This window comes from Semicossyphus pulcher, unplaced genomic scaffold, assembly GCF_022749685.1.
Source record: "Semicossyphus pulcher isolate SPU_LCO1_2020_fin unplaced genomic scaffold, fSemPul1.0.p SCAF_21, whole genome shotgun sequence".
Classification (NCBI taxonomy): domain Eukaryota; kingdom Metazoa; phylum Chordata; class Actinopteri; order Labriformes; family Labridae; genus Semicossyphus; species Semicossyphus pulcher.
In genome coordinates, this window is record NW_027211695.1 from 17,690,130 (window position 1) to 17,709,394 (window position 19,265).

Consider the following 19,265-nt stretch of genomic DNA (forward strand, 5'->3'; position numbering starts at 1 on the left):
GCAGTGGTGTGGGCAAAGAGGTAAAGTATGTCTGATTCGATGGATCTGCTCATTCAAAAACACAAAGATATTCAGTTTACTATCAGAAAAGATGAGAACATTTGCAAATATTCACATTGCAACAACCGAATTTCCCCTCTGGCGATCAATAGAGTACTATCTTATCTCTCTTATCTTAACTAAGTACTATCTTGTTTGAGAAGCTGGAGCGGATGCTTTGTAGGGCACTTTTGGCTAAAAGAAAAATGACTTAAACCAATAACTTTAAATATGTTGCAGATTCATTTTCTGTTTATTCCGCAGCTTTTGCCAGTGCAGTAAAGAACAGAGGCCCGAATAAAAGCTTAATGGTATAATGAGCAGGACAAACTTTATAACAACATAAACTTTATAGCGACTGTTTCCTGTAAAGCCGGAGATAAACTTGCTTTTAACTTCGCATTCCCGCATGTGCATGATGGCAGCCACGCCTTCCCTGCATCCGTTTGGAAACATCGGCTCACTGAACTGATACCACTTTCTCACCGAGATTAGCACGCTGACGTGGGTTTTTCAAACCCGGGAAGACCCGCTAATAAATGCAGATTGTCTCCACTGCCAGGGGAGTATATCGCTTTCGGTCTCTTTTCTGCTGCGTCACCATCTGGCGTCACAAACACGCCGGAGACAGGGTTAGTAAACAGTGGTTAGCTCTTTATTGTATGTATTACTCATTCAGTCTGTTTATCAAAATGTTTGAGCGCAGCTCGGACGGAGAACGGCGAGATGTCGAGGAGTCGCAGAAGTTACCGACAGAGCATAGCATCGCTAGGGAAGGGGGCGGATATTAGCATGTCAACACGGGTTTTGTGTTCCCATCATTGCCGATCGGAGCTGATGGGATAATTACCCGGGTCTACTGCAGTCATTTGACCCGGGTCTGAATGCAGATTGTAGCTATTCCCACTAAGCAAACAAGCCGTGTGTTAGCGGGTGTTTAGCTGTGTAACAAGGTGAATAATTCTATACTTCTATTGTATTTGATGGAGAACACGACGTTCCGTGTGACGTCATGGCATCCCGGCGGCGTTGACGTACTGTGTGTTATCACCATGCACACAGCAGTGTAGTAAAAGTAAAAGCTGTGGAATAAACAGAAAATGAATCCACAACATATTTAATCATATAGTTAAGTCTTTTTGTCAGTCAAAATGCCCTCCAAAGCATCAGCTCCAGCTTCTCCAATATGAATATTTGCTAGTTTTCATCTTTCATGATAGTAAACTGAAAATGTTTGAGTTTTTGAATACGCAGATGTGGGCCCTCAAGCATTTTATAGGCCGTCTTTTAAAAGTTCTGTTATTTTATAAACAGTGAATCAAGCAAATAATTGCAAGATTAACTGATTATGAAAATAGTCATTAGCGGCAGCTCCTGTTGACTGTAAAGTCAATGTTAACTCACAACACTTGCCAGTAGATAGACAGTGGACTCCGTTACCTCCAAAGTACATTTTTATTGTCCAATTTGTATGTATAAACATTAACAGCAACATTAATGCCTGGCTTCTGTAGCCTCCTGGTACTAATATCTTTCACTTGCATCATTTTAAACTGTACACATTTTTGTAATTCTACTTTGTTTGCTGCGCATTAATATATCATAAAATATAAAGTTGACATTAGTTAAACAGGGCTCATGGGTCAATAACACAACATCAGAAAAACGCACATAACATATCAATACAGAGGCTCAGGTATAAACACATTAAAATAGACACTGGTGTCATGAAGAAACAGCTACAGTGTTGGACACATACAGTAAACGAATTATGTAGAAATATTGGAATTAGCAATAACTGGTATAATAGCAACATGAACACATTCACGTGAGCTAGCCGTCCTGACAGTTGAGTCTAATATTTCCCCAAAAAGTTGCAGTGTTCACAATTCGTCAATTGTCAAACGTAACTGTTTTGGTTGTTTTCTGTCAGTCTTACCTTACTTTACTCACGAAAGGTGAAGCTCTGTCACAGGTGGCCGAGGGCGTCGTTGTCTCTCCTTAAAAGTGTTGTTTTGGTACGAGGAAGTCCAGCAAGCACCACCAGCAGCAGCTCAAAATAAAAACGTTTGCCAAAACCTCCACTCCCGTCTATTCTCCGCTACACTTTCTCTGTCGGTCAATTTCCGCATTTGATCACGTGATTGCTTGTGGTTACTCGTGTGCGACTAGCTCCGGTTTAAAACCTTTAAATTGGTATACGCTCTGCTGTTCACGAGAGACACCTTACACGCTCCTCTCTACGCTGTGTTTCGCTGAGAAGCGAGGATCAAAGCCGGGTGTAATGCAGCAGTTGACTTCGCTCTCCTTCTTGAGCCTTTAGTGATTTATTGTAGTGGAATGGCGCCATCTACTGGTGATGTATGCGCATAGGACGACTGGAATAAAAGTTTTGTCTTCCTGCTCCACCAGTTGTTTTGAACATTTTGCTAAAAAATATGTATGGTTTTGTATCAAAAATATTTTTCCTATCCATTTAATCATTTTTTGATCCACTGTTTTAATTTTAATCCCGCATCCGTGACCAGCCCCCCCGCCTACATTTATTTATCCGCAAATTAAAAGATGTATTTGGCTTTGTTTTACAAAACAGGTGATCAGCTAATGATGGACAAGATATTTTTAGATAATAAAAAGTCTAACAATATAAACTAATCGACTAATCGGCCATCAATAAGAAGCTACAACAATAAATGCTTCTTTTACGTTTATGAGAAATGATCCCTTTAGGGGGGCAAATCGTCCTTACATGTAGATTATAACGAATGATTAAACATTTGCTATAAGATAATTTGTATTCATAAAAAAAACTATTTCGAAGGATGCCGAACTAATGTAAATGTTTTCCCAAAATTTGGATAAAGTTAATTTTTTTTTTTTTACCCAGCAGCACCCCTTCTTTCATCTCTGCCGCACAGAAAAAAAGGCTGTCAATGTCGAGCGAAGTGTGTCGCACTAAACTTTGTCTTAGCGTTGTAAGACTGTGCCGTAAAGATACATTTAGTTATTGACTTCATTTTTCGGCTCTTGCATGGAATTCTTTACACGGCTTTTATTTTAGTTTTTGCTGCGCAACTGGAGGTCCCGCAACGAGCAACGACGCCAATCAAGCGGAGCTTGAGACTTAATCTAGCTAGGTGATGTCAAACCTGCTTTCACGGTAAGAATGGGACTAATATCTTAGTAATTTTAAGAATTGGTTCGAATTGAACTTTAACAGTAGAGAAACGTGTTGAAATAATAATGTTTATGTAGTTTAAATGTCGAGTGAAACTTTTGCTATTGTTAACTCGCGCATGCGCACATGGTGATGCTAGCTTCGTACATGAACCTAATTTGCGTTAATAAGACGTTAATCATGTGTATTGCAAGAGTAATGACTCAGACGTTTGCCCCTTTTCTTGTGTAGTTAATTCATTGTCAGTACTCTGCTACGAACAGACGGTGAAATATGGATTTAGTGGACTAGAGGCTGCAGTCTAAACTACGTTCACCCGTTTAGTCAACTTCGGTTCACCACGTGGTCAATGGCGCACTTAATTTCGAGCTCAAGTGAATGCCTGGCAAGGCAAGGTTACTTTCTTTCTCTTAATTTTATCAAAATATGGTTAAATTGTGCTTTGATATACTTTTTGACACGCCAAAAAATGTTCTTGGTAGTTTTTCATTGGGCACTTTTTGCTTTTCTTTTAGGTATACCTTGGTATTTGGAAAAGATGACAGCAAAGTTGATGGTATGTAAGTTTATTATACTCTATCATGTCTCTTTTTGTCATAGTTACTGAGAGAGCTACTTAAGTGTCATGAAGTTTTGGCATTTAGGTTATATTACAGAATCGTGATTTTACATGTATCACACAACTTCCACACAGACAATTCTTTTAATTTTAACACCCATTCAAAGCCTTGAAAGAAAATCTTAATTAATTATCATTAATTCTGAGCCTGTACTGGTAAGGTACAAGGTAAGATCAGAGAACATAAGGTAAGGTACAGAGAACACCAATTTTGCTCGATATGTTACACATTGTTACATTTGAACTGCAGTATATGTGTTATGTGTATTAAAAGAGAGCATAGTATGCACACTTATATTGCAAATACAGATATAATTATAATGCAGACAAAAAATATGAACAACCATACATATAATACATGCATGCATGCATGCATACATACATACATACATACATACTTATACACACACATACACTTAGAAAATGAATACTGAGGTAGTGATACAGCTAGCTCGCCCAGATGAGTTAGACCGATGGTGGCCGCTGCCTTGTGGGCCAACCACCTGCAGGGATAGGCATAGGGGTTGGGTGCATTGTAAATCAGGCGGCAGGCAAAGGCGGGGGCCTTGGCGTGCAGTTCCCCATCAGCATTGACTGGTTTTTGTCACCTCTCTGGCGGGGAACGACCCAGAGCTGGTGCAGAAGGTGGAGCATTACCAAGTACATTTAGTTGGGCTCACATCCACTCACAGCGCCGGGTCTGGTACCAATCTCCTGGAGAGGGGCTGGACTCTCTCCTTTTTTTCGTAGTTGCCCAGGGTGGGAGGTGCCGGGCAGGTGCTGCACCGCAGTGTTGGAGCTTTCCCCGGTGAACAAGAGGGCTGCCTCTGCGACGGCAAGTTGCGGGGACAAAGGCTCTGACTGTGGTTTGTGCCTATGTACCAAACAGCAGATTAGAGTTTGTGGCCTTCTTGGAGTCTCTAGACGGGGGCCCGTCTGGGGACTCCATTGTTCTACTGGGCGACTTAAACACTCACAGCGGCCATGATGGAGAAACCTGAAGGGGGGTGATTGGAAGGAATGGCCAACCCGATCTAAACCTGAGTGGTGTCTTGTTATTGGACTTCTGTGCTTGTAACGGATTGGCCATAACAAACACCATGTTAAAACATAGGGTGATTCATAAGTGTACCTGGTACCAGAACACCCTAGGCCGTAGCTCAATGATCAATTTTGTGGTCGTATAATCAGATCTGCGGCTGTATGTTTTGGACACTCGGGTGAAGAGAGGAGCAGAGCTCTTAACTGATCACCCCCTGGTGGTGAGCTGGATCAGATGGCAGGAGAGGCTGGCGGATAGACCTGGTAAACCTAAACGTGTAGTGAGGGTAAACTGGGAACGTCTGGCGCCTGTCCATGAGGTCTTCAACTCCCACCTCCGGGAAAGAATTTCTATTGCATCCTGGGGGAAATTGGGGACCCTGGGGCAGACCTAGAGCTCCCTGGAGGGATTATACTGTATCCTGGGAAGGCTTCGGAATGCCCCAGGAGGAACTGAAAAACGCTGCTGTGCTGTCGGACGTCTGGGTTACCTTGCTTAGCCTGCCGCTGCTGCGACCCAGCCCCAGATAAGTGGAAGATAATGGATAGCTTCAGTGACAACATGCATTCACACAAATATCTGCATACATAGTATTACTAAATAATACATAGTATTGTTGTATCAACAACAGAAAACTTAATGCTTTACCAATTAAATTGTATTGACCAAAGCTGATGTCTTTGTTAAATGGAGAGGCTCTGATGTAAAAAGAAATTGGTTTGGCAATGGACAGGCTTGTTTTTAAACCCCTCCCCCAAGACTCTGAACAGCAGCCCGGCTAGCTCAGTCGGTAGAGCATGAGACTCTTAATCTCAGGGTCGTGGGTTCGAGCCCCACGTTGGGCGCATTCCTTTTCTCTGTGTATTGGGGTAAGTCTATAGGCTCTTCTGCTATTATAATTGTATTACAATATTTTTTGTAGGCATGTGATTACTTTTAACATAGTAGTAACAAGTAAACATTGCTATCAACTTGTTCAAATTAATGCAGAATTCTAAGAACTGATCCCATTTCATACATCCAACATTTGTGTTGTTTTGTAAGCATGTGTTTTTAAAACTACCTCAAAACATTGCTAAGGGCTAAGTTTTTTGAAGAAATTCTTTGACATTTTAGCACAGATTTGTTCCCAGTTTGTTCTCTGTCCTTCCATAAATGCGAAAAGGGAAAATTTTCGTCCCTGGGTGGGCTCGAACCACCAACCTTTCGGTTAACAGCCGAACGCGCTAACCAATTGCGCCACAGAGACACAGCTGCTGTAAATAAATCGCAAAAAAAATTCTGTGGTATACAGGTGTAGATGAGATTCGCCCTGAGATGCTAAAGGCTCTGGACATTGTTGGGCTGTCGTGGCTGTCACGCCTCTTCAATGTCGCGTGGAGGTCTGGGACAGTACCTGTGGAATGGCAGACCGTGGTGGTGGTTCCCATTTTTAAAAAAGGGGACCGGAGGGTGTGTCCCAACTATCGGGGTGTAACACTACTCAGCCTCCCGGGTAAAGTTTATTCCAGGGTGCTTGAAAGGAGGCTCCGGCCAATTGTCGAACCTCGGATACAGGAGGAACAATGCGGATTCCGACCTGGCCGTGGAACAGTGGACCAGCTCTTTACCCTGGCAGGGCTGCTTAGGGGGGCATGGAAGGTTGCTCATCCAGTCTACATGTGCTTTGTGGACTGGGAGAAGGCTTATGATCGTGTCCCCGGGTGGTCCTGTGGGGGGTACTGCGAGAGTATGGGGTACCGGGGCCGTTGATGCAAGCCATGCGGTCACTGTATAACCAAAGTGAGAGCTGTCTCCGCATCCTCGGCACAAAGTCAAACATGTTCCCAGTGCGTGTTGGCCTCCGCCAGGGCTGTCCCTTGTCACCGATGCTGTTTGTGATTGTCATGGACAGGATCTCAAGGCGCAGCCGGGGGAGGAGGGTTTCCAGTTTGGGGACCTCAGGATTTCATCTCTGCTTTTTGCAGATGAGGTCCTGTTGGCTTCATCAAGCTGGGACCTCCAGCAGGCATTGGGGCGGTTTGCAGCCGAGTGTGACACGGTTGGGATGAGAGTCAGCACCTCCAAGTCTGAGGCCATGGTTCTCTGCCTGAAACCGGTGGATTGCCCCCTCCGGGTGGGGAGTGAGTCTTTGCCTCAAGCGAAGGAGTTCAAGTATCTCGGGGTCTTGTTCACGAGTGAGGGTTAAATGGATCGTGAGATTGACAGGCGGATCGGTGCAGCATCAGCAGTAATGCAGGCGTTGTATGGGACTGTGGTGGTGATGAGGGAGCTGAGCCTGAAGGCAAAGCTTCCGATTTACCAGTCGATCTCCGTTCCAATCCTCACCTATGGTCACAAACTTTGGGTAGTGACCGAAAGAATGAGATCGTGGATACAAGCGGCCGAAATGAGTTTCCTTCGGAGGGTGTCTGGGCTCAGCCTTAGAGATAGGGTCAGGAGCTCGGAGATCCGGGGGGAGCTCGGAGTAGAGCCGCTTCTCCTTCGTGTCGAAAGGAACCAGTTGAGGTGGTTCGGGCATCTGGTTAGGATGCCTCCTGGGTGCCTCCCTTTGGAGGTTTTCCGGGCACGTCCAACTGGGAGGAGACCCCGGGGCAGACCCAGAGCTCGCTGGAGGGATTATATATCCTGTCTGGCCTGGGAACGACTGAATCCCCCAGGAGGAACAGGAAAATGTTGCTGGGGAAAGGGACACTTGGGTCACCTTGCTGAGTAGGCTGCCACCGCGACCCGGCCCCGGATAAGCGGAAGATAATGGACGGATGGCTGGATGGATGGATATTACAGTCTCAGAATGGTTTGAGTCTGTAAACAGCACACAAAACCATAATAGATACCAGGCATGATGTCTTTTTAACTGTTCAGTTCAGTTGTAGTTCAGGCGGTTGAAGTTGTTTGTACATGTACCATTGATAACATTAGCCCTTTTTTTTTTACAAAGTTATCTATGGAGAAGCCTTGCTTCTAGGCCAGCTTCCTTCTTCTGCAGTGAGCCAAACCCTAGCAGCAAATTGCTGTTCCTGTGTGTGATTTTAGACAGCTTGCTAACGTTCAGAAAAGAAACAAGGCGCACAACCATATTGGAGTGTCACACGTACACAGCCATGTCCTGTTCTGCTGTCTCTCCCATAACACAGCAGTTTACTGGCCTCTGTTACTGCTTCTGTTTCTAGATTAACGGGAGAAAGACAATGCGGTACCCATGCAATCTTGTCCCTTTTATCAAACAGCTAGAAGAAATAAAGGCATAATTGCCCTACCCCAAACAGGCCATGTAGAAGGCACTATAGTTTAAGATGTTGCCCGATCTTTGTGTTCAGTCTATTGATGAGTTTCACACAATTTAAACCCTACTTTCCAGCAATGCCTCATAGCCCGGCTAGCTCAGTCGGTAGAGCATGAGACTCTTAATCTCAGGGTCGTGGGTTCGAGCCCCACGTTGGGCGCTGTCCTTTTTTTTTAAATGAGCGGAGACAATTTTCAAGACCCTGTCAGACTGGTGGGTTGTATTTAATGTTTAAAAGCATGTAACTCAAAGTGGCTTACGTAATTATATATAAGAAAATAACATTTAGCACAGGGTTAGTAGAAAACAAGAATGCAATTAGATTAAAGCTGTCATCATGCAAGTATTGGAGGATGCTAGTGCCTACACAAAGGGACAGGGACAGGTTGACTACATGTAAGAGGGCTCAAGACCAGACTAAGACCTTAGATGAAGAGACTCATACTTCATCCACTGATCTAATAGAGCTATCCCCCTTCCCCCACTGCATTGATCATGTCCAGCATGTGGGTTTCTCTCCTGCTTATGTCCTATCAGCCACCGCAGTCATTCAAATATTGGAGGATGTTATTGCCCATACGTAGGGGCAGGGAAACTACCCGAAATACACAAGTTAGGACAAGACAACTAAAAGGCTGCGCCCAACGTGGGGCTCGAACCCACGACCCTGAGATTAAGAGTCTCATGCTCTACCGACTGAGCTAGCCGGGCTATAAAACACCCCTCCCCCCACTGCACTGATCTTGTCCAGCATGTGGGGTTCTCCCCTGTTCCCCTCCCCCACTGCAGTCACTCAAATATTAGAGGATGTTACCCATTAGCAGGGACAAGATAACCACGTGAAATTGCACAAGAGAGAACAGGAGAAAATCAGGACATGAGATTTAGAGTTTCACACTCTATTGACTGAGCTGACCTGGGCTATGAAACGCCTTTCCCCCACAGCAAAGATCATGGCTAGCATGTGGGTTTCTCCCCTGTTTATGCCTCCTCCCCCAACGCTGCTATTCAAATATTAAGGAATCTAATTGCCAATGAGTAGGGACAAGATAGCTAAAATGCTACGCCCAACGTGGGGCTCGAACCCACGACCCTGAGATTAAGAGTCTCATGCTCTACCGACTGAGCTAGCCGGGCTATGAAACACCTTCTCCCCCCCCCCCTCACGGTTGCTCCTTTCTAGCACGTGGGTCCCTCTGCTGTTTACGACCCATCCCCCACTGCAGCAGAGCACACAGACAAAGTGTGAGTGCTCAACTGCTAGTAGCAACCTTGTCTCTGTGGCGCAATCGGTTAGCGCGTTCGGCTGTTAACCGAAAGGTTGGTGGTTCGAGCCCACCCAGGGACGAGCACCTTTTCTTCCTGGAGCTTTACAAGTGCCAAATGCTTACTAATTCTTTTTTCTTTAAATGAAGCTTACTTTTATTTGATTGTAAATGAGACATGGTTTCATTGCAGGGTTAAAGTTTGAGACTGAGACTGAGCTGTACTTAGTTTGTAAATGAAAAAATACCTTGTTTGAAATTGCTTTTTGATCTATGGATCATTGGATCTACAATGCCCTTGCCAATTGTTGGACTTGGTAGTCCATGCTGTTTTCATTTATAAAGAATCTACCATGACTAAATGAGGAGAGATTCAATCTCCAGGCACTGTGGGTGCTCTGACAAAGCTACTTGAAGGCATTCCTATTAGCACACGCCATCTTCCTTCCCCCATTATCTATTGTTTACCCAGTGGCTGTATTGGCTGCTCTTTGTGTAAAGATTAACAAAAAAGCAACGTCCCTGGGTGGGCTCGAACCACCAACCTTTCGGTTAACAGCCGAACGCGCTAACCGATTGCGCCACAGAGACGGATGTCACATGTCCTTTAAGGTGTGGTTAAAAAATATACCATTGTGAGGAGCATGTCGCGGTCCTTGCAAGATTTGGCATGCCGTTTCGGGGATGTTGTAACAAAAAAAGGTTGTACTTTAAAAAAAAAATGCAGGTTGCAATGTTTTTGACATTTTTGTCATTGTATTGGTATGCCCTCTGTGGATATATTGCGCAAAAATAGATATTCCAATAGTTTGAACCTATGTGTTCTTTATAGAAGGAATCATCAAATGTAATTTCAATTTTCCCAATTAACACCAAAAGTAACTAATACGCAAAAAGCATTAAAACATTCAGAACAGAAAAAACAACAATAGAAAAAATGTTGAAGAAAAACAAAATGTGCATTTTAGGGCTACAACTAACAACTATTTTGATAATCGATTAATCCCTAAAATCCCTTCGAAGCTTTCTGGGCATGGCAGGTTATTACCGGGGCTTTTGTCGAAACTTTTCATCTGTTGTCATGCCTCTGACCAATCTGCTTAGTGCCAAAGTTGATTATGTCTGGACCCCCGAGTGCCAACATGCGTTTGACAGCGTCAAGGCTCTCCTGAGCCAGGCCCCCGTGCTTGCTGCTCTTGATGGTTCTCTGCCTTTTAAACTCGAGGTCGATGCGAGTGCTGTTCAATACACATCACATCAAATATTCCACCATCGAGAAGGAGGCTCTTACTCCGTTACTAGACTAGGTGTTACGACCCGGCTCAGTAGGGAAGGGAGTAACGTAAAAACCAAGATGTAAAAAGGTTAACAGGAGTTTTAATTTGTAACGAGATATTTATACAACAAAAAGGGTCAAGTTTTAACAAACCAAAATACACCACAGGTAGGACAAGAAATAACAAGAGCCAAAGAGTTAGTCAAAACAAAACAAAGGCAAAATTTCAGTACGATATCTTAAACACAAAACACTCCTGAACTAGATAGTCGAATAGTCGAAACATATGACTTTAACAAAAAAATACGCCAGAGGCTGAAAAGGACTAAGAAAAGGTTGTCAAACAATCTACTTTTACCACAAACGAAGCAGCCGAACGCAGACACAGTGGCGTTCTGGACAGATCAAATCCCACGACTGGGGAATGAGCTGTCCTTTAAAAGATGGCCGCTGAAATTGGTGCCTTTGATTGGCTGGTCCGGCCACCAATCGATCCAACCAGGGAACTCCAACCTGGCAGTCAAAGAGGAGGGGAGCAAGAGCACACACGACAAAACACAATAACTGCAGCAGCTGTAACAATCGGATAAAAAAAAAAAAAAATTTGTATTAGCATTACACCGTGTCCCAAAAGTTCATGCACCCCAGTGGGCAACATTTTTGTCTGCTTGTCTCCAAAATGGGTTGCACCTGGTCAGCCAGGTGTTGTGAGGTTGTTTAATTAGTTCATCTGTTTGTGATAGGCCTATAAATTTCTTGGTTGACCATGGAGCATGTCACTGAGAGAACCTTTTTGGTAGTGCTGCCACGATGGCCAAACAAAAATCTGGAAAGGCTGCTCTTTAAGAGCCTCAGGTCCGTGCTCAAGCCATTGCCTTGCACAGGGCAGGGAAAACTTGCTGGGAGGTAGCTCAGGACTTTGGCAGAAGCATACGATGGGTGAAGAAGTGGTGGCTGAGACTCCAGAGTTGTGACTCCCTTGAAGACGAGCCCCATGCAGGTCGCCCCTCAGTCCTGAGTTCGAGGGCCAAGGACCTCATCCGCAAGGCCAAGGGAAAGAGACACCAATCCTGCCACAGACTCAGTTGAAGACTGAAGAATCTTGGGGAAGCAGTCTCTAAGAATACCATCCATCGTTTTCTGACTGAGAAACTGGTTCTGAGAGCATACAGAAGACAACAGATCCCTTGCCTTACCAAACTTCAAAAGGAGAAGCGGCTGGCTTTTGCAAAGAAGTATGCTACAATGACCCCAAGAGACTGGGAAAACTGGGTTTTCTCTGATGAGTGCCCTCTCTACTTATTTCCAACTCTCAACAGCCAAAATGACCGCATCTACACTGACAATCGAATGAAAGTGCCACCTTCTGAACAAGTCAAGTTCAGTGCCCATTGCATAGTCGGGGGGGGGGGCAATGTCATCCTCAGGGCTGTCTGAGTTGCATGTTGTACCCCAGGGTTCCACCAGCAATGCTGAGTATTATGTCAAGAACATTCTCCAGCCAGTGCTACTTCCCATACTCACCAGAAAGAAGAAATCGGGCCCCGTCACAGCTAGGAAGATGTTCAACAGGCGTGCGGAAATGGTCTTCTTGCAAGATGGTGTTCTGAGCAGCTTCCTGGCTTTCTGCACAAAGAGGAATGGCCACCCAACTCCCCGTACCTCAACCTGAATGAAAACTGCTGGGGTATCCTGAACAGTCGGGTCTTCCACAGCCCACCCCCTACCACCATGAAGCAGCTCAGTGCGAGGGCTGTGCGAGAGTGGGGCAACATTGAGCCTTCCATTCTTAAGAACTTAGTGCATTCTATGCCCGACAGGCTGAGGGCAGTTCAAATTTCTGTTGTGAATACATAAAAGATTCACTTTAGGCTGTCTCTGACTAATGGCACAAAGTATTAAAAAAACTCCATAACATTATGTTATACTCCAGTGTCTCTGAATTTCAGCTAATTAGCAATAGATTAAGATAGATTATAGTCTGTTCTAACGGACAAACACACGATTACGAGTTAATTTAAACACAACATGACGGACATAAATATGTTCTGTCAGTTCTCTCCATGTTCAGACGGTTTAATGAAGCCAGGCATTTTATCAAGAGTTAGTGTTAAATTGGCTTTACCAGTGGCATTAGTATCAACAGCTTTACTACTAAGGTATACTGTCCTCCACTGCCTAATCAGCAGCCCTGCTATGAGCCCATCACAAAACGGAAAGGAGAGAACATGGACGGAGTTTCAAACCGTTACGTTTTTTGTTTTTTTTAATGAACGTTAGAAACCGTAATCGTGCGTTGGTCCGTGTAAATGGACACTTACCTACTGGAGGCGGACACATCATCTGCATTGCACAACAAACTGAGGAGGAGACGGAGTAACTTCCTGCAATTCATCACGTGAGCTACCCAAGCCGCGTCATTGGCTGGCTTCCCCCAGTGACGTTTTCACAGCGCATGCCGTGCATCATAACAAAGACCCAACTAATTACTAACTATTTTAATGATTGATTTTAATCGATTAGTTGTTGCAGCCCTAGTGCGTTTCGAATGAGGAATTTACAAATTTGCTGTTATAAACTAGTATAGTACTACCATAACGTGGAGTGACGCTTGTAAACATATACCCAAACAAAAGCTTTATTCTTTGTGTAATAGTCCATTATCCAGTAAGTTAACAGCAACTTTGCGGGGCAACTTTGGGTGGGTCGTTAAGATACAGGCCACGCCCCCGAATATCAAGGCACGGGTGTCTCTGTGGCGCCAGCAGCCGCCAGAGAGTCCGTCCAACATTTCACAATGTTGGAGGATGACGGCCAATCAAATCCACGGGTCCAACATTCTCCCACCAATCACCTTCGCCCAGCTCCAACATTTAACCAATCACGACGGAGAAATGTTGGACGGAGCCGAGCGAAAGCCGAGCGAAGGCGAGAATACTTGCGGGAGTTTTGAGGCGAGCGACATCGACAGTGACAACAGAAGTCGGACAACAAGTGAAATGGTGAGTATTTACACATTTATTACACTGCTGTACATAATAAAACTTTATATAAAAAAGTAATTTCACCTGTTGTGTTAAATTATATGACTGACATTTAGCTTTTTGTCGCGTTTGCTGACGTTCGTGTTACCGATGAATGAATGGGGCTTTTTGATAACGTAAGTTTATAAATGATTTTGAAGCAGAATATTTCTACCAAATCCTTTAAATTCACATATATAAACAAATATATTTTAGGGTTGTCATACGAATACGTGCTTTTATCACCACTTTTAAACGTTAGCTTTGCTAACTTGAATTTGCCTCTTAAGCCCATTCACAAGACTAATGCTAGTGTTTTTCATGTGATAAACACTCGTTTTTATCGCGGGAGGTATACTTTAACTGTGTCCATTTAGTGTTACATGTATCCCTTACACAATCAAAGTCATACATTGTTTGTCAAGGGAAGTGCACTGTCAGGGTGGGGGTGGGGTGGTCCTAGTGGTATCCTGAACTCACAGTGTCGTGCGATTTTTCACACTTCTGAGAAGCTGACTCGTTAAAACTTCATTCTGTTTTAATAAGGTTATTTAAACTGAGAAGGCATTAACTTTCTAATTCATGATATTTCCCGCAACATGCTATAAGAATATATATTTATAATATAAATCAGGTTAATTCTACAGCTGAGTTACAAACACTGATGCAATCAAAGCCTAGTTGGCTTTGGTTGTCATGGTCAAGCTTTCATGTTCCAGTATTCACGTTGTTTTCATTCATTAAAAAAATGTTCATGCATTTGTGTCACCAAAGGCAAAATCTTCCAAGTCCCACAAGGCGATGGCGGACTCAGAGTGGATGTCCCGCCTGAGGAAGTTTGCCAGCACTGGGGCCTGGCCTGCAGGTGAAGGAAACAGGCCAGCTCCCAGGCAGAAGAAGTTGTATGCCCTCAATCAGATGGTATGAGTATATTCAGTATATTCACTAAACAGTATATTGTATTCACTACACAAATGAAAGTCAGTGATTTAATCTGTGGTTTATTCAATCAAATGTGCAACTGTTATTTTTAGATCGAGAAATGTCCAATGCAGAGACCAGGACAGAGGTCTTTGTTCGGTCAAGAGAGGCAGTGTGTGTGTAAATTTCACACGCAGAAGGTAACACTGGTCAATTTAATATTCAAGTTGTGTGTGTGTATTAGTATGTGTATGTGTGTAATTTGTGATTACTCTGCCATGCAGCAGCAGCAGCAGCAACAGCAGGTCCTGTCCAGGGCACTGTGGGGCCACACAGTACAGCAGCAGCAGCAGGTCCTGTCCAGGGCACCGTGGGGCCACAGACTGCAGCAGTAGGACAGCAGGGTGCAGCCGTGGGACAAGCGACAGCCGGCCATAAACAGCGACCATTATTGAATTTGTCAATGGTATTTGTGACACTCATAACTTGACGATGAATATTTTCTTCACTAAATGATAGTTAGACAACAAAGTCCTCTCATGACACCGACCTTTGCTTTATTTCCTTTCAGTTTACTAAGCCAAGATTTGGTGGCGCTCATGTTGCTGCTGCAAAGCCAAATCTGAGCAGAGCCAGAAAAGCAACAGAGGTAAATGGAGATCACATTGAAACTGTTCAAATTTAAGTTTATTTGTACAAGTTACTTAGATTGAATTCTTTACAGACCGAAGTCACCAGCCCCACTGAAGCAAGCACCAGTTCCTCAGCCAGCATTGCTGTCTCAGTAAGTAACGATATAACTCTCCAGTCAAACACAGTTAAAGTATATATATTTCTGGCCATATTTTTCTCAAGATTATTAGGAGTATTAAAAAACAACACTCAAATCAGAAATGACATCTGAAAGCTAAATAATAGTGTTTCATGTAGAGCGGCTATATGAAATAACAACTTCCTTTCCACGCCTTTACAGGCTCCAGACCCTGTGACAGTTGCTCCAGGTCCAGTGCCTGTCCTCAGCACCACAGAAGTGTGTGCCACCGTCACAGTAAGTAATATAACATTTAATATCATTCTGCGTAGAGCATAATCAGTCTTCTACCAGTATTAAGTGTGTTTATGCATTGTGTTTTTGTTATTACTAAGGCTGCGCAACCCAGGACAGAGACATCACCTCAGCTGCCCCGTTTGTGGTCAGAGGGTTTGCCACCTGAAGACCACAAATGGATTGAGAAGTATGTTCTGAAGGTGGGGCCCAGGGGAAACCTAGAGCTTCAAAACAACCTGAAGCTCTGGTACTATCCACCACAGCCAAGTCAGCTGTACCACCAGGCTCCTGCTCCCGACCGCTTTTTCGCCCACCCACTTCTTGTCTGGATGCCCTACAAATTGTGGAAGGTGAAAGTGGCCTGTCTCAACCCTGCGTGTGGAGGGCATCAACTGACAGGAGCGGGGCTGCACAAGAGGGCACGGCGGGTCCTGGACGTGGACAGGATCTACAACATGGTGACAGAGACTCTAACCTGCACCAAATGTAGAGCCAACCATGTGTCGTGGAGTCAGACTGTCCTCAAACAACTGGACTTGGCACACAGGTCGGAATTTCGGGTCATCCTGACACAAAAGTGAGTAATACCTCCTGTGTCTCATGCCTTGTCAAATAGAATAATGTAAACATTTTTACTGACATGTCTGTCTGTGACCCAGGTTTGCGTGTGACATCCGGGTGATCCGACTTCTGCGGCAGAGAGGCCTGGGGAACAGCCCCACACGGGTCTTGAAGCAGCTGAGGGAGAACCACACGGAGGAATGGCTTCACCGCGTGGCAAGGTACACCACAGAGTGTGTGGACTTCCTCCAGCGGCCCGGACTGCTGCCCATGGCATTCCCTGAGCCTCCAGAGCCTGCTGTGGTGCCGAGCTGTAAGTGGCTCCTGTCCGTTTACAGCCAGGACATTTTGACGAGGCTGGAGGACATCAAGGCCAGAATTACATCCATCTATGGCACCATACTCAAGATGGATTCCACCAAAAAGGTGAAACAATATTCTTTGCTTCAAAAAATAGGCCACATATTTTGTTAATTATGAATGCACTATCTATAACAGTGTACACCAGCTTATCATATAATGTGATTGCATAATTATACTTGAAATTGTGTGTACTAATACCAACTTTATGTATATACAGTATGTATACATGTTTTATGAACATGCATGCCTGTTTTTCAGTATTTCTGAATAATGTTCACGGAGGCCCTATACATTTGTGTGCTTCAGATCACCAAGAAGCTGGCCGGAACAGCCAAGGGCACAGCACTCTGGCTCACCTCCGTGGGAAATGAGTATTGTCAGATATTCATAAGTGTGCTGACCGCTCAGGAGGGAGCTGGCCTGGACATGATGGCAGCGGATCTGGTCAGAAGATACCAGCAGGCAGGTGTGGATCCCCCTTTCATCCTGTATGTGGACTGTGGCTGCTGTGCCGAGGGGGGGGGAGACAAAGTTGAAGGCCAGATTCAGCGGGTGGCCAGACCTGACAGTAAGGCTGGATATCTGGCACTTCATGCGCCGTCTTTCCCTGGGATGCGCGACAGACGCTCATCAGCTGTACCCAGCCTTCATGTCGCGCTTATCGGCGTGCGTATTTGAGTGGGACGCAGCTGATTTGGCTCTGTTGCATGAAGCAAAAAGACAGCAGCTTCAGTCACAGGGCCTGCCTTGTCTAACGGATGGTGACATCAGCAGACACCTGTCCAGGGAGGAGCTGGCTCTCCACTGCCGGAGGAGGACCCGTGGTGAGGAGACGACCACGAAGCTGCTGGAGGAGCTGCTGAAGGGGCTGCTGAAGGGGCTGAAGGGGCTGATGGGGACCAGTGGGAACGACTCCCTTGGTGTTCCACTGTTTGACCGGGAGAGGATGGAGCACATCTGGCAGGTCCAGAAAAAGCACATCAAGTGCATCCAGGACCTGCCAGGTGTTGCTTTATACACCAAAACAGGGGAGCTCACAAAGGGAGGTCTGCGGCTACCCACATACAGATGTGCCAGAGGCTCCACATCCTTGGAGTCTTTTCATCTCCACCTGAACCGCTTCATACCAGGTTTGTGTCTTTCAGACATGTTGGTTCATGTGCTGTATAATCCAAGAATATATAATAATTTAATATTTGATAATGTCCTTCTAGGTACCAGTGCCAACAGCCTGAATTTTCAGGCATACCTGCCCTGTCTACTGGACCGTCACCTTTACGCAGCTACTCAGGTGACCTGCTTCACTGCGTGAACAAGCACTACGAGAAGCTGTTTGGCAAGAAGGCGGCACCAGAGTTCTGTGCACCCTCACATTACACTGGTAAGCATTTGTGAACACAGTGGTATTTAACTCGGCTTTAAAATCCTTTATTAGCACTGAAAAATGATTCACTTTACTTCAATTATTTCAGGAGAGCTCATAGGGCTGCAGTACCTGTTCCGGCAGACTGGTCAGGCACTGCAGGATATGCACCCTGACTCAGAGGAGACTGCTGACATGATTGAGCAGCATGGGGATGATGTGGAGACAGATGAGGGTTTCGCTGACATCCCAGATGACCCCACAGTGGCTGACCTGGAGGTCCCTCAGGTTGCAGTCTCTGTCATTCCTGTTCCCTCATCCAGTCTGGCATCCACCGTCTCCGCCCTGGCGATCACCACATCTGGCCCGGCTCCCGGCACATCCACCATGGCTATTGGTATGGTTGGACAGCTATTCAAAATACTAGCGAAATTGCAATATGAGCGAGTGCAATATCCAAATAGCAGAAACTGCAATATTTGATTAAAGAATGTGAGAAAACAGCATTAAAATGATGAATCATGAATCATATTGCAATTGTAATATCCGTAATATCTACACAAAATAATCTTCTTGTGCTTTTTCTTATAATTTCCTGCAGCCCAACCTCCTGGAATATCAGCCCTGGCTCCTGGAACATCGGCCCTTTCTCCTGGGATGTCTCCCATGACCTCCGGCGCATCCATCCTGCCCTCTACTTCGTCCGCTGAGGCTGGAGTGGAAATGCAGGTGAAGATGAAGATGTGGTAAGTGTCTGTCTGATCAGTTAGTATAGATATGAGCCCAACTCTGGATGATGGATGAAGTTTGTAAGATTTGCTATTTTCTTATTTGCACAGGCTGTTGATGACCAGAATGTTCCGGGGTACCAGCACGTGGACAGACTGGCTGAGTACCTCGTGAAGCTTCGGGAGCAGACCTCTCTCTGTCTCACCAACCAGCAGGCAGGGGCGATCATAGCACTGTGGGAGAAGCTGGATGACGGTGACAAGCAGCGGGTGATATATGCAGCACGACACCAGGATAGACTTTTGAGTGGACGGTTCAGGACACCGAAGAAGCCCTCAAAAACTCCTGGTGTGGAGAGCACCACCCGTTGCATGTTAGGTGCAAGTAGTGCACCTGCCCAGTGGCCTGACTGCTGTCGGTTGGTGGAGAACATTTTTATAAGACTCTGCGACCTCTACCCAGGCCCAGTGTGGAAAGGCAAGGGGGCTGACTCCAGGTGGTCCTTAATTCTAAGGGACTACCGTAAGATCCGGCAGCTTGTTGTGGGCAACT

The 19,265-nt window shown here is 45.1% G+C and overlaps 1 protein-coding gene and 7 non-coding genes across 8 annotated transcripts in view; 3 read left to right on the forward strand and 5 right to left on the reverse strand.

The window, feature by feature from the left end:
- The window catches only part of adissp (adipose secreted signaling protein), a 36,199-nt gene extending 33,922 nt beyond the window's left edge, over positions 1-2,277 (reverse strand). Inside the window, exon 1 of the mRNA XM_069671714.1 lies at positions 1,979-2,277. The gene's annotated coding sequence lies outside the window, so the exon portion shown is untranslated. The remainder of the gene's footprint in view (positions 1-1,978) is intronic.
- A 3,373-nt stretch (positions 2,278-5,650) lies between these two features.
- Positions 5,651-5,723, forward strand: trnak-cuu (transfer RNA lysine (anticodon CUU)). Its single transcript has one exon. It is a non-coding gene; the product is annotated as a tRNA-Lys (tRNA).
- A 330-nt stretch (positions 5,724-6,053) lies between these two features.
- trnan-guu (transfer RNA asparagine (anticodon GUU)) lies at positions 6,054-6,127 on the reverse strand. Its single transcript has one exon. It is a non-coding gene; the product is annotated as a tRNA-Asn (tRNA).
- A 2,124-nt stretch (positions 6,128-8,251) lies between these two features.
- Positions 8,252-8,324, forward strand: trnak-cuu (transfer RNA lysine (anticodon CUU)). The gene has a single exon. It is a non-coding gene; the product is annotated as a tRNA-Lys (tRNA).
- A 478-nt stretch (positions 8,325-8,802) lies between these two features.
- Positions 8,803-8,875, reverse strand: trnak-cuu (transfer RNA lysine (anticodon CUU)). Its single transcript has one exon. It is a non-coding gene; the product is annotated as a tRNA-Lys (tRNA).
- Positions 8,876-9,228: 353 nt separating this feature from the next.
- Positions 9,229-9,301, reverse strand: trnak-cuu (transfer RNA lysine (anticodon CUU)). The gene has a single exon. It is a non-coding gene; the product is annotated as a tRNA-Lys (tRNA).
- A 137-nt stretch (positions 9,302-9,438) lies between these two features.
- On the forward strand, positions 9,439-9,512 carry trnan-guu (transfer RNA asparagine (anticodon GUU)). The gene has a single exon. It is a non-coding gene; the product is annotated as a tRNA-Asn (tRNA).
- A 434-nt stretch (positions 9,513-9,946) lies between these two features.
- trnan-guu (transfer RNA asparagine (anticodon GUU)) lies at positions 9,947-10,020 on the reverse strand. Its single transcript has one exon. It is a non-coding gene; the product is annotated as a tRNA-Asn (tRNA).
- Positions 10,021-19,265: the final 9,245 nt, after the last annotated feature.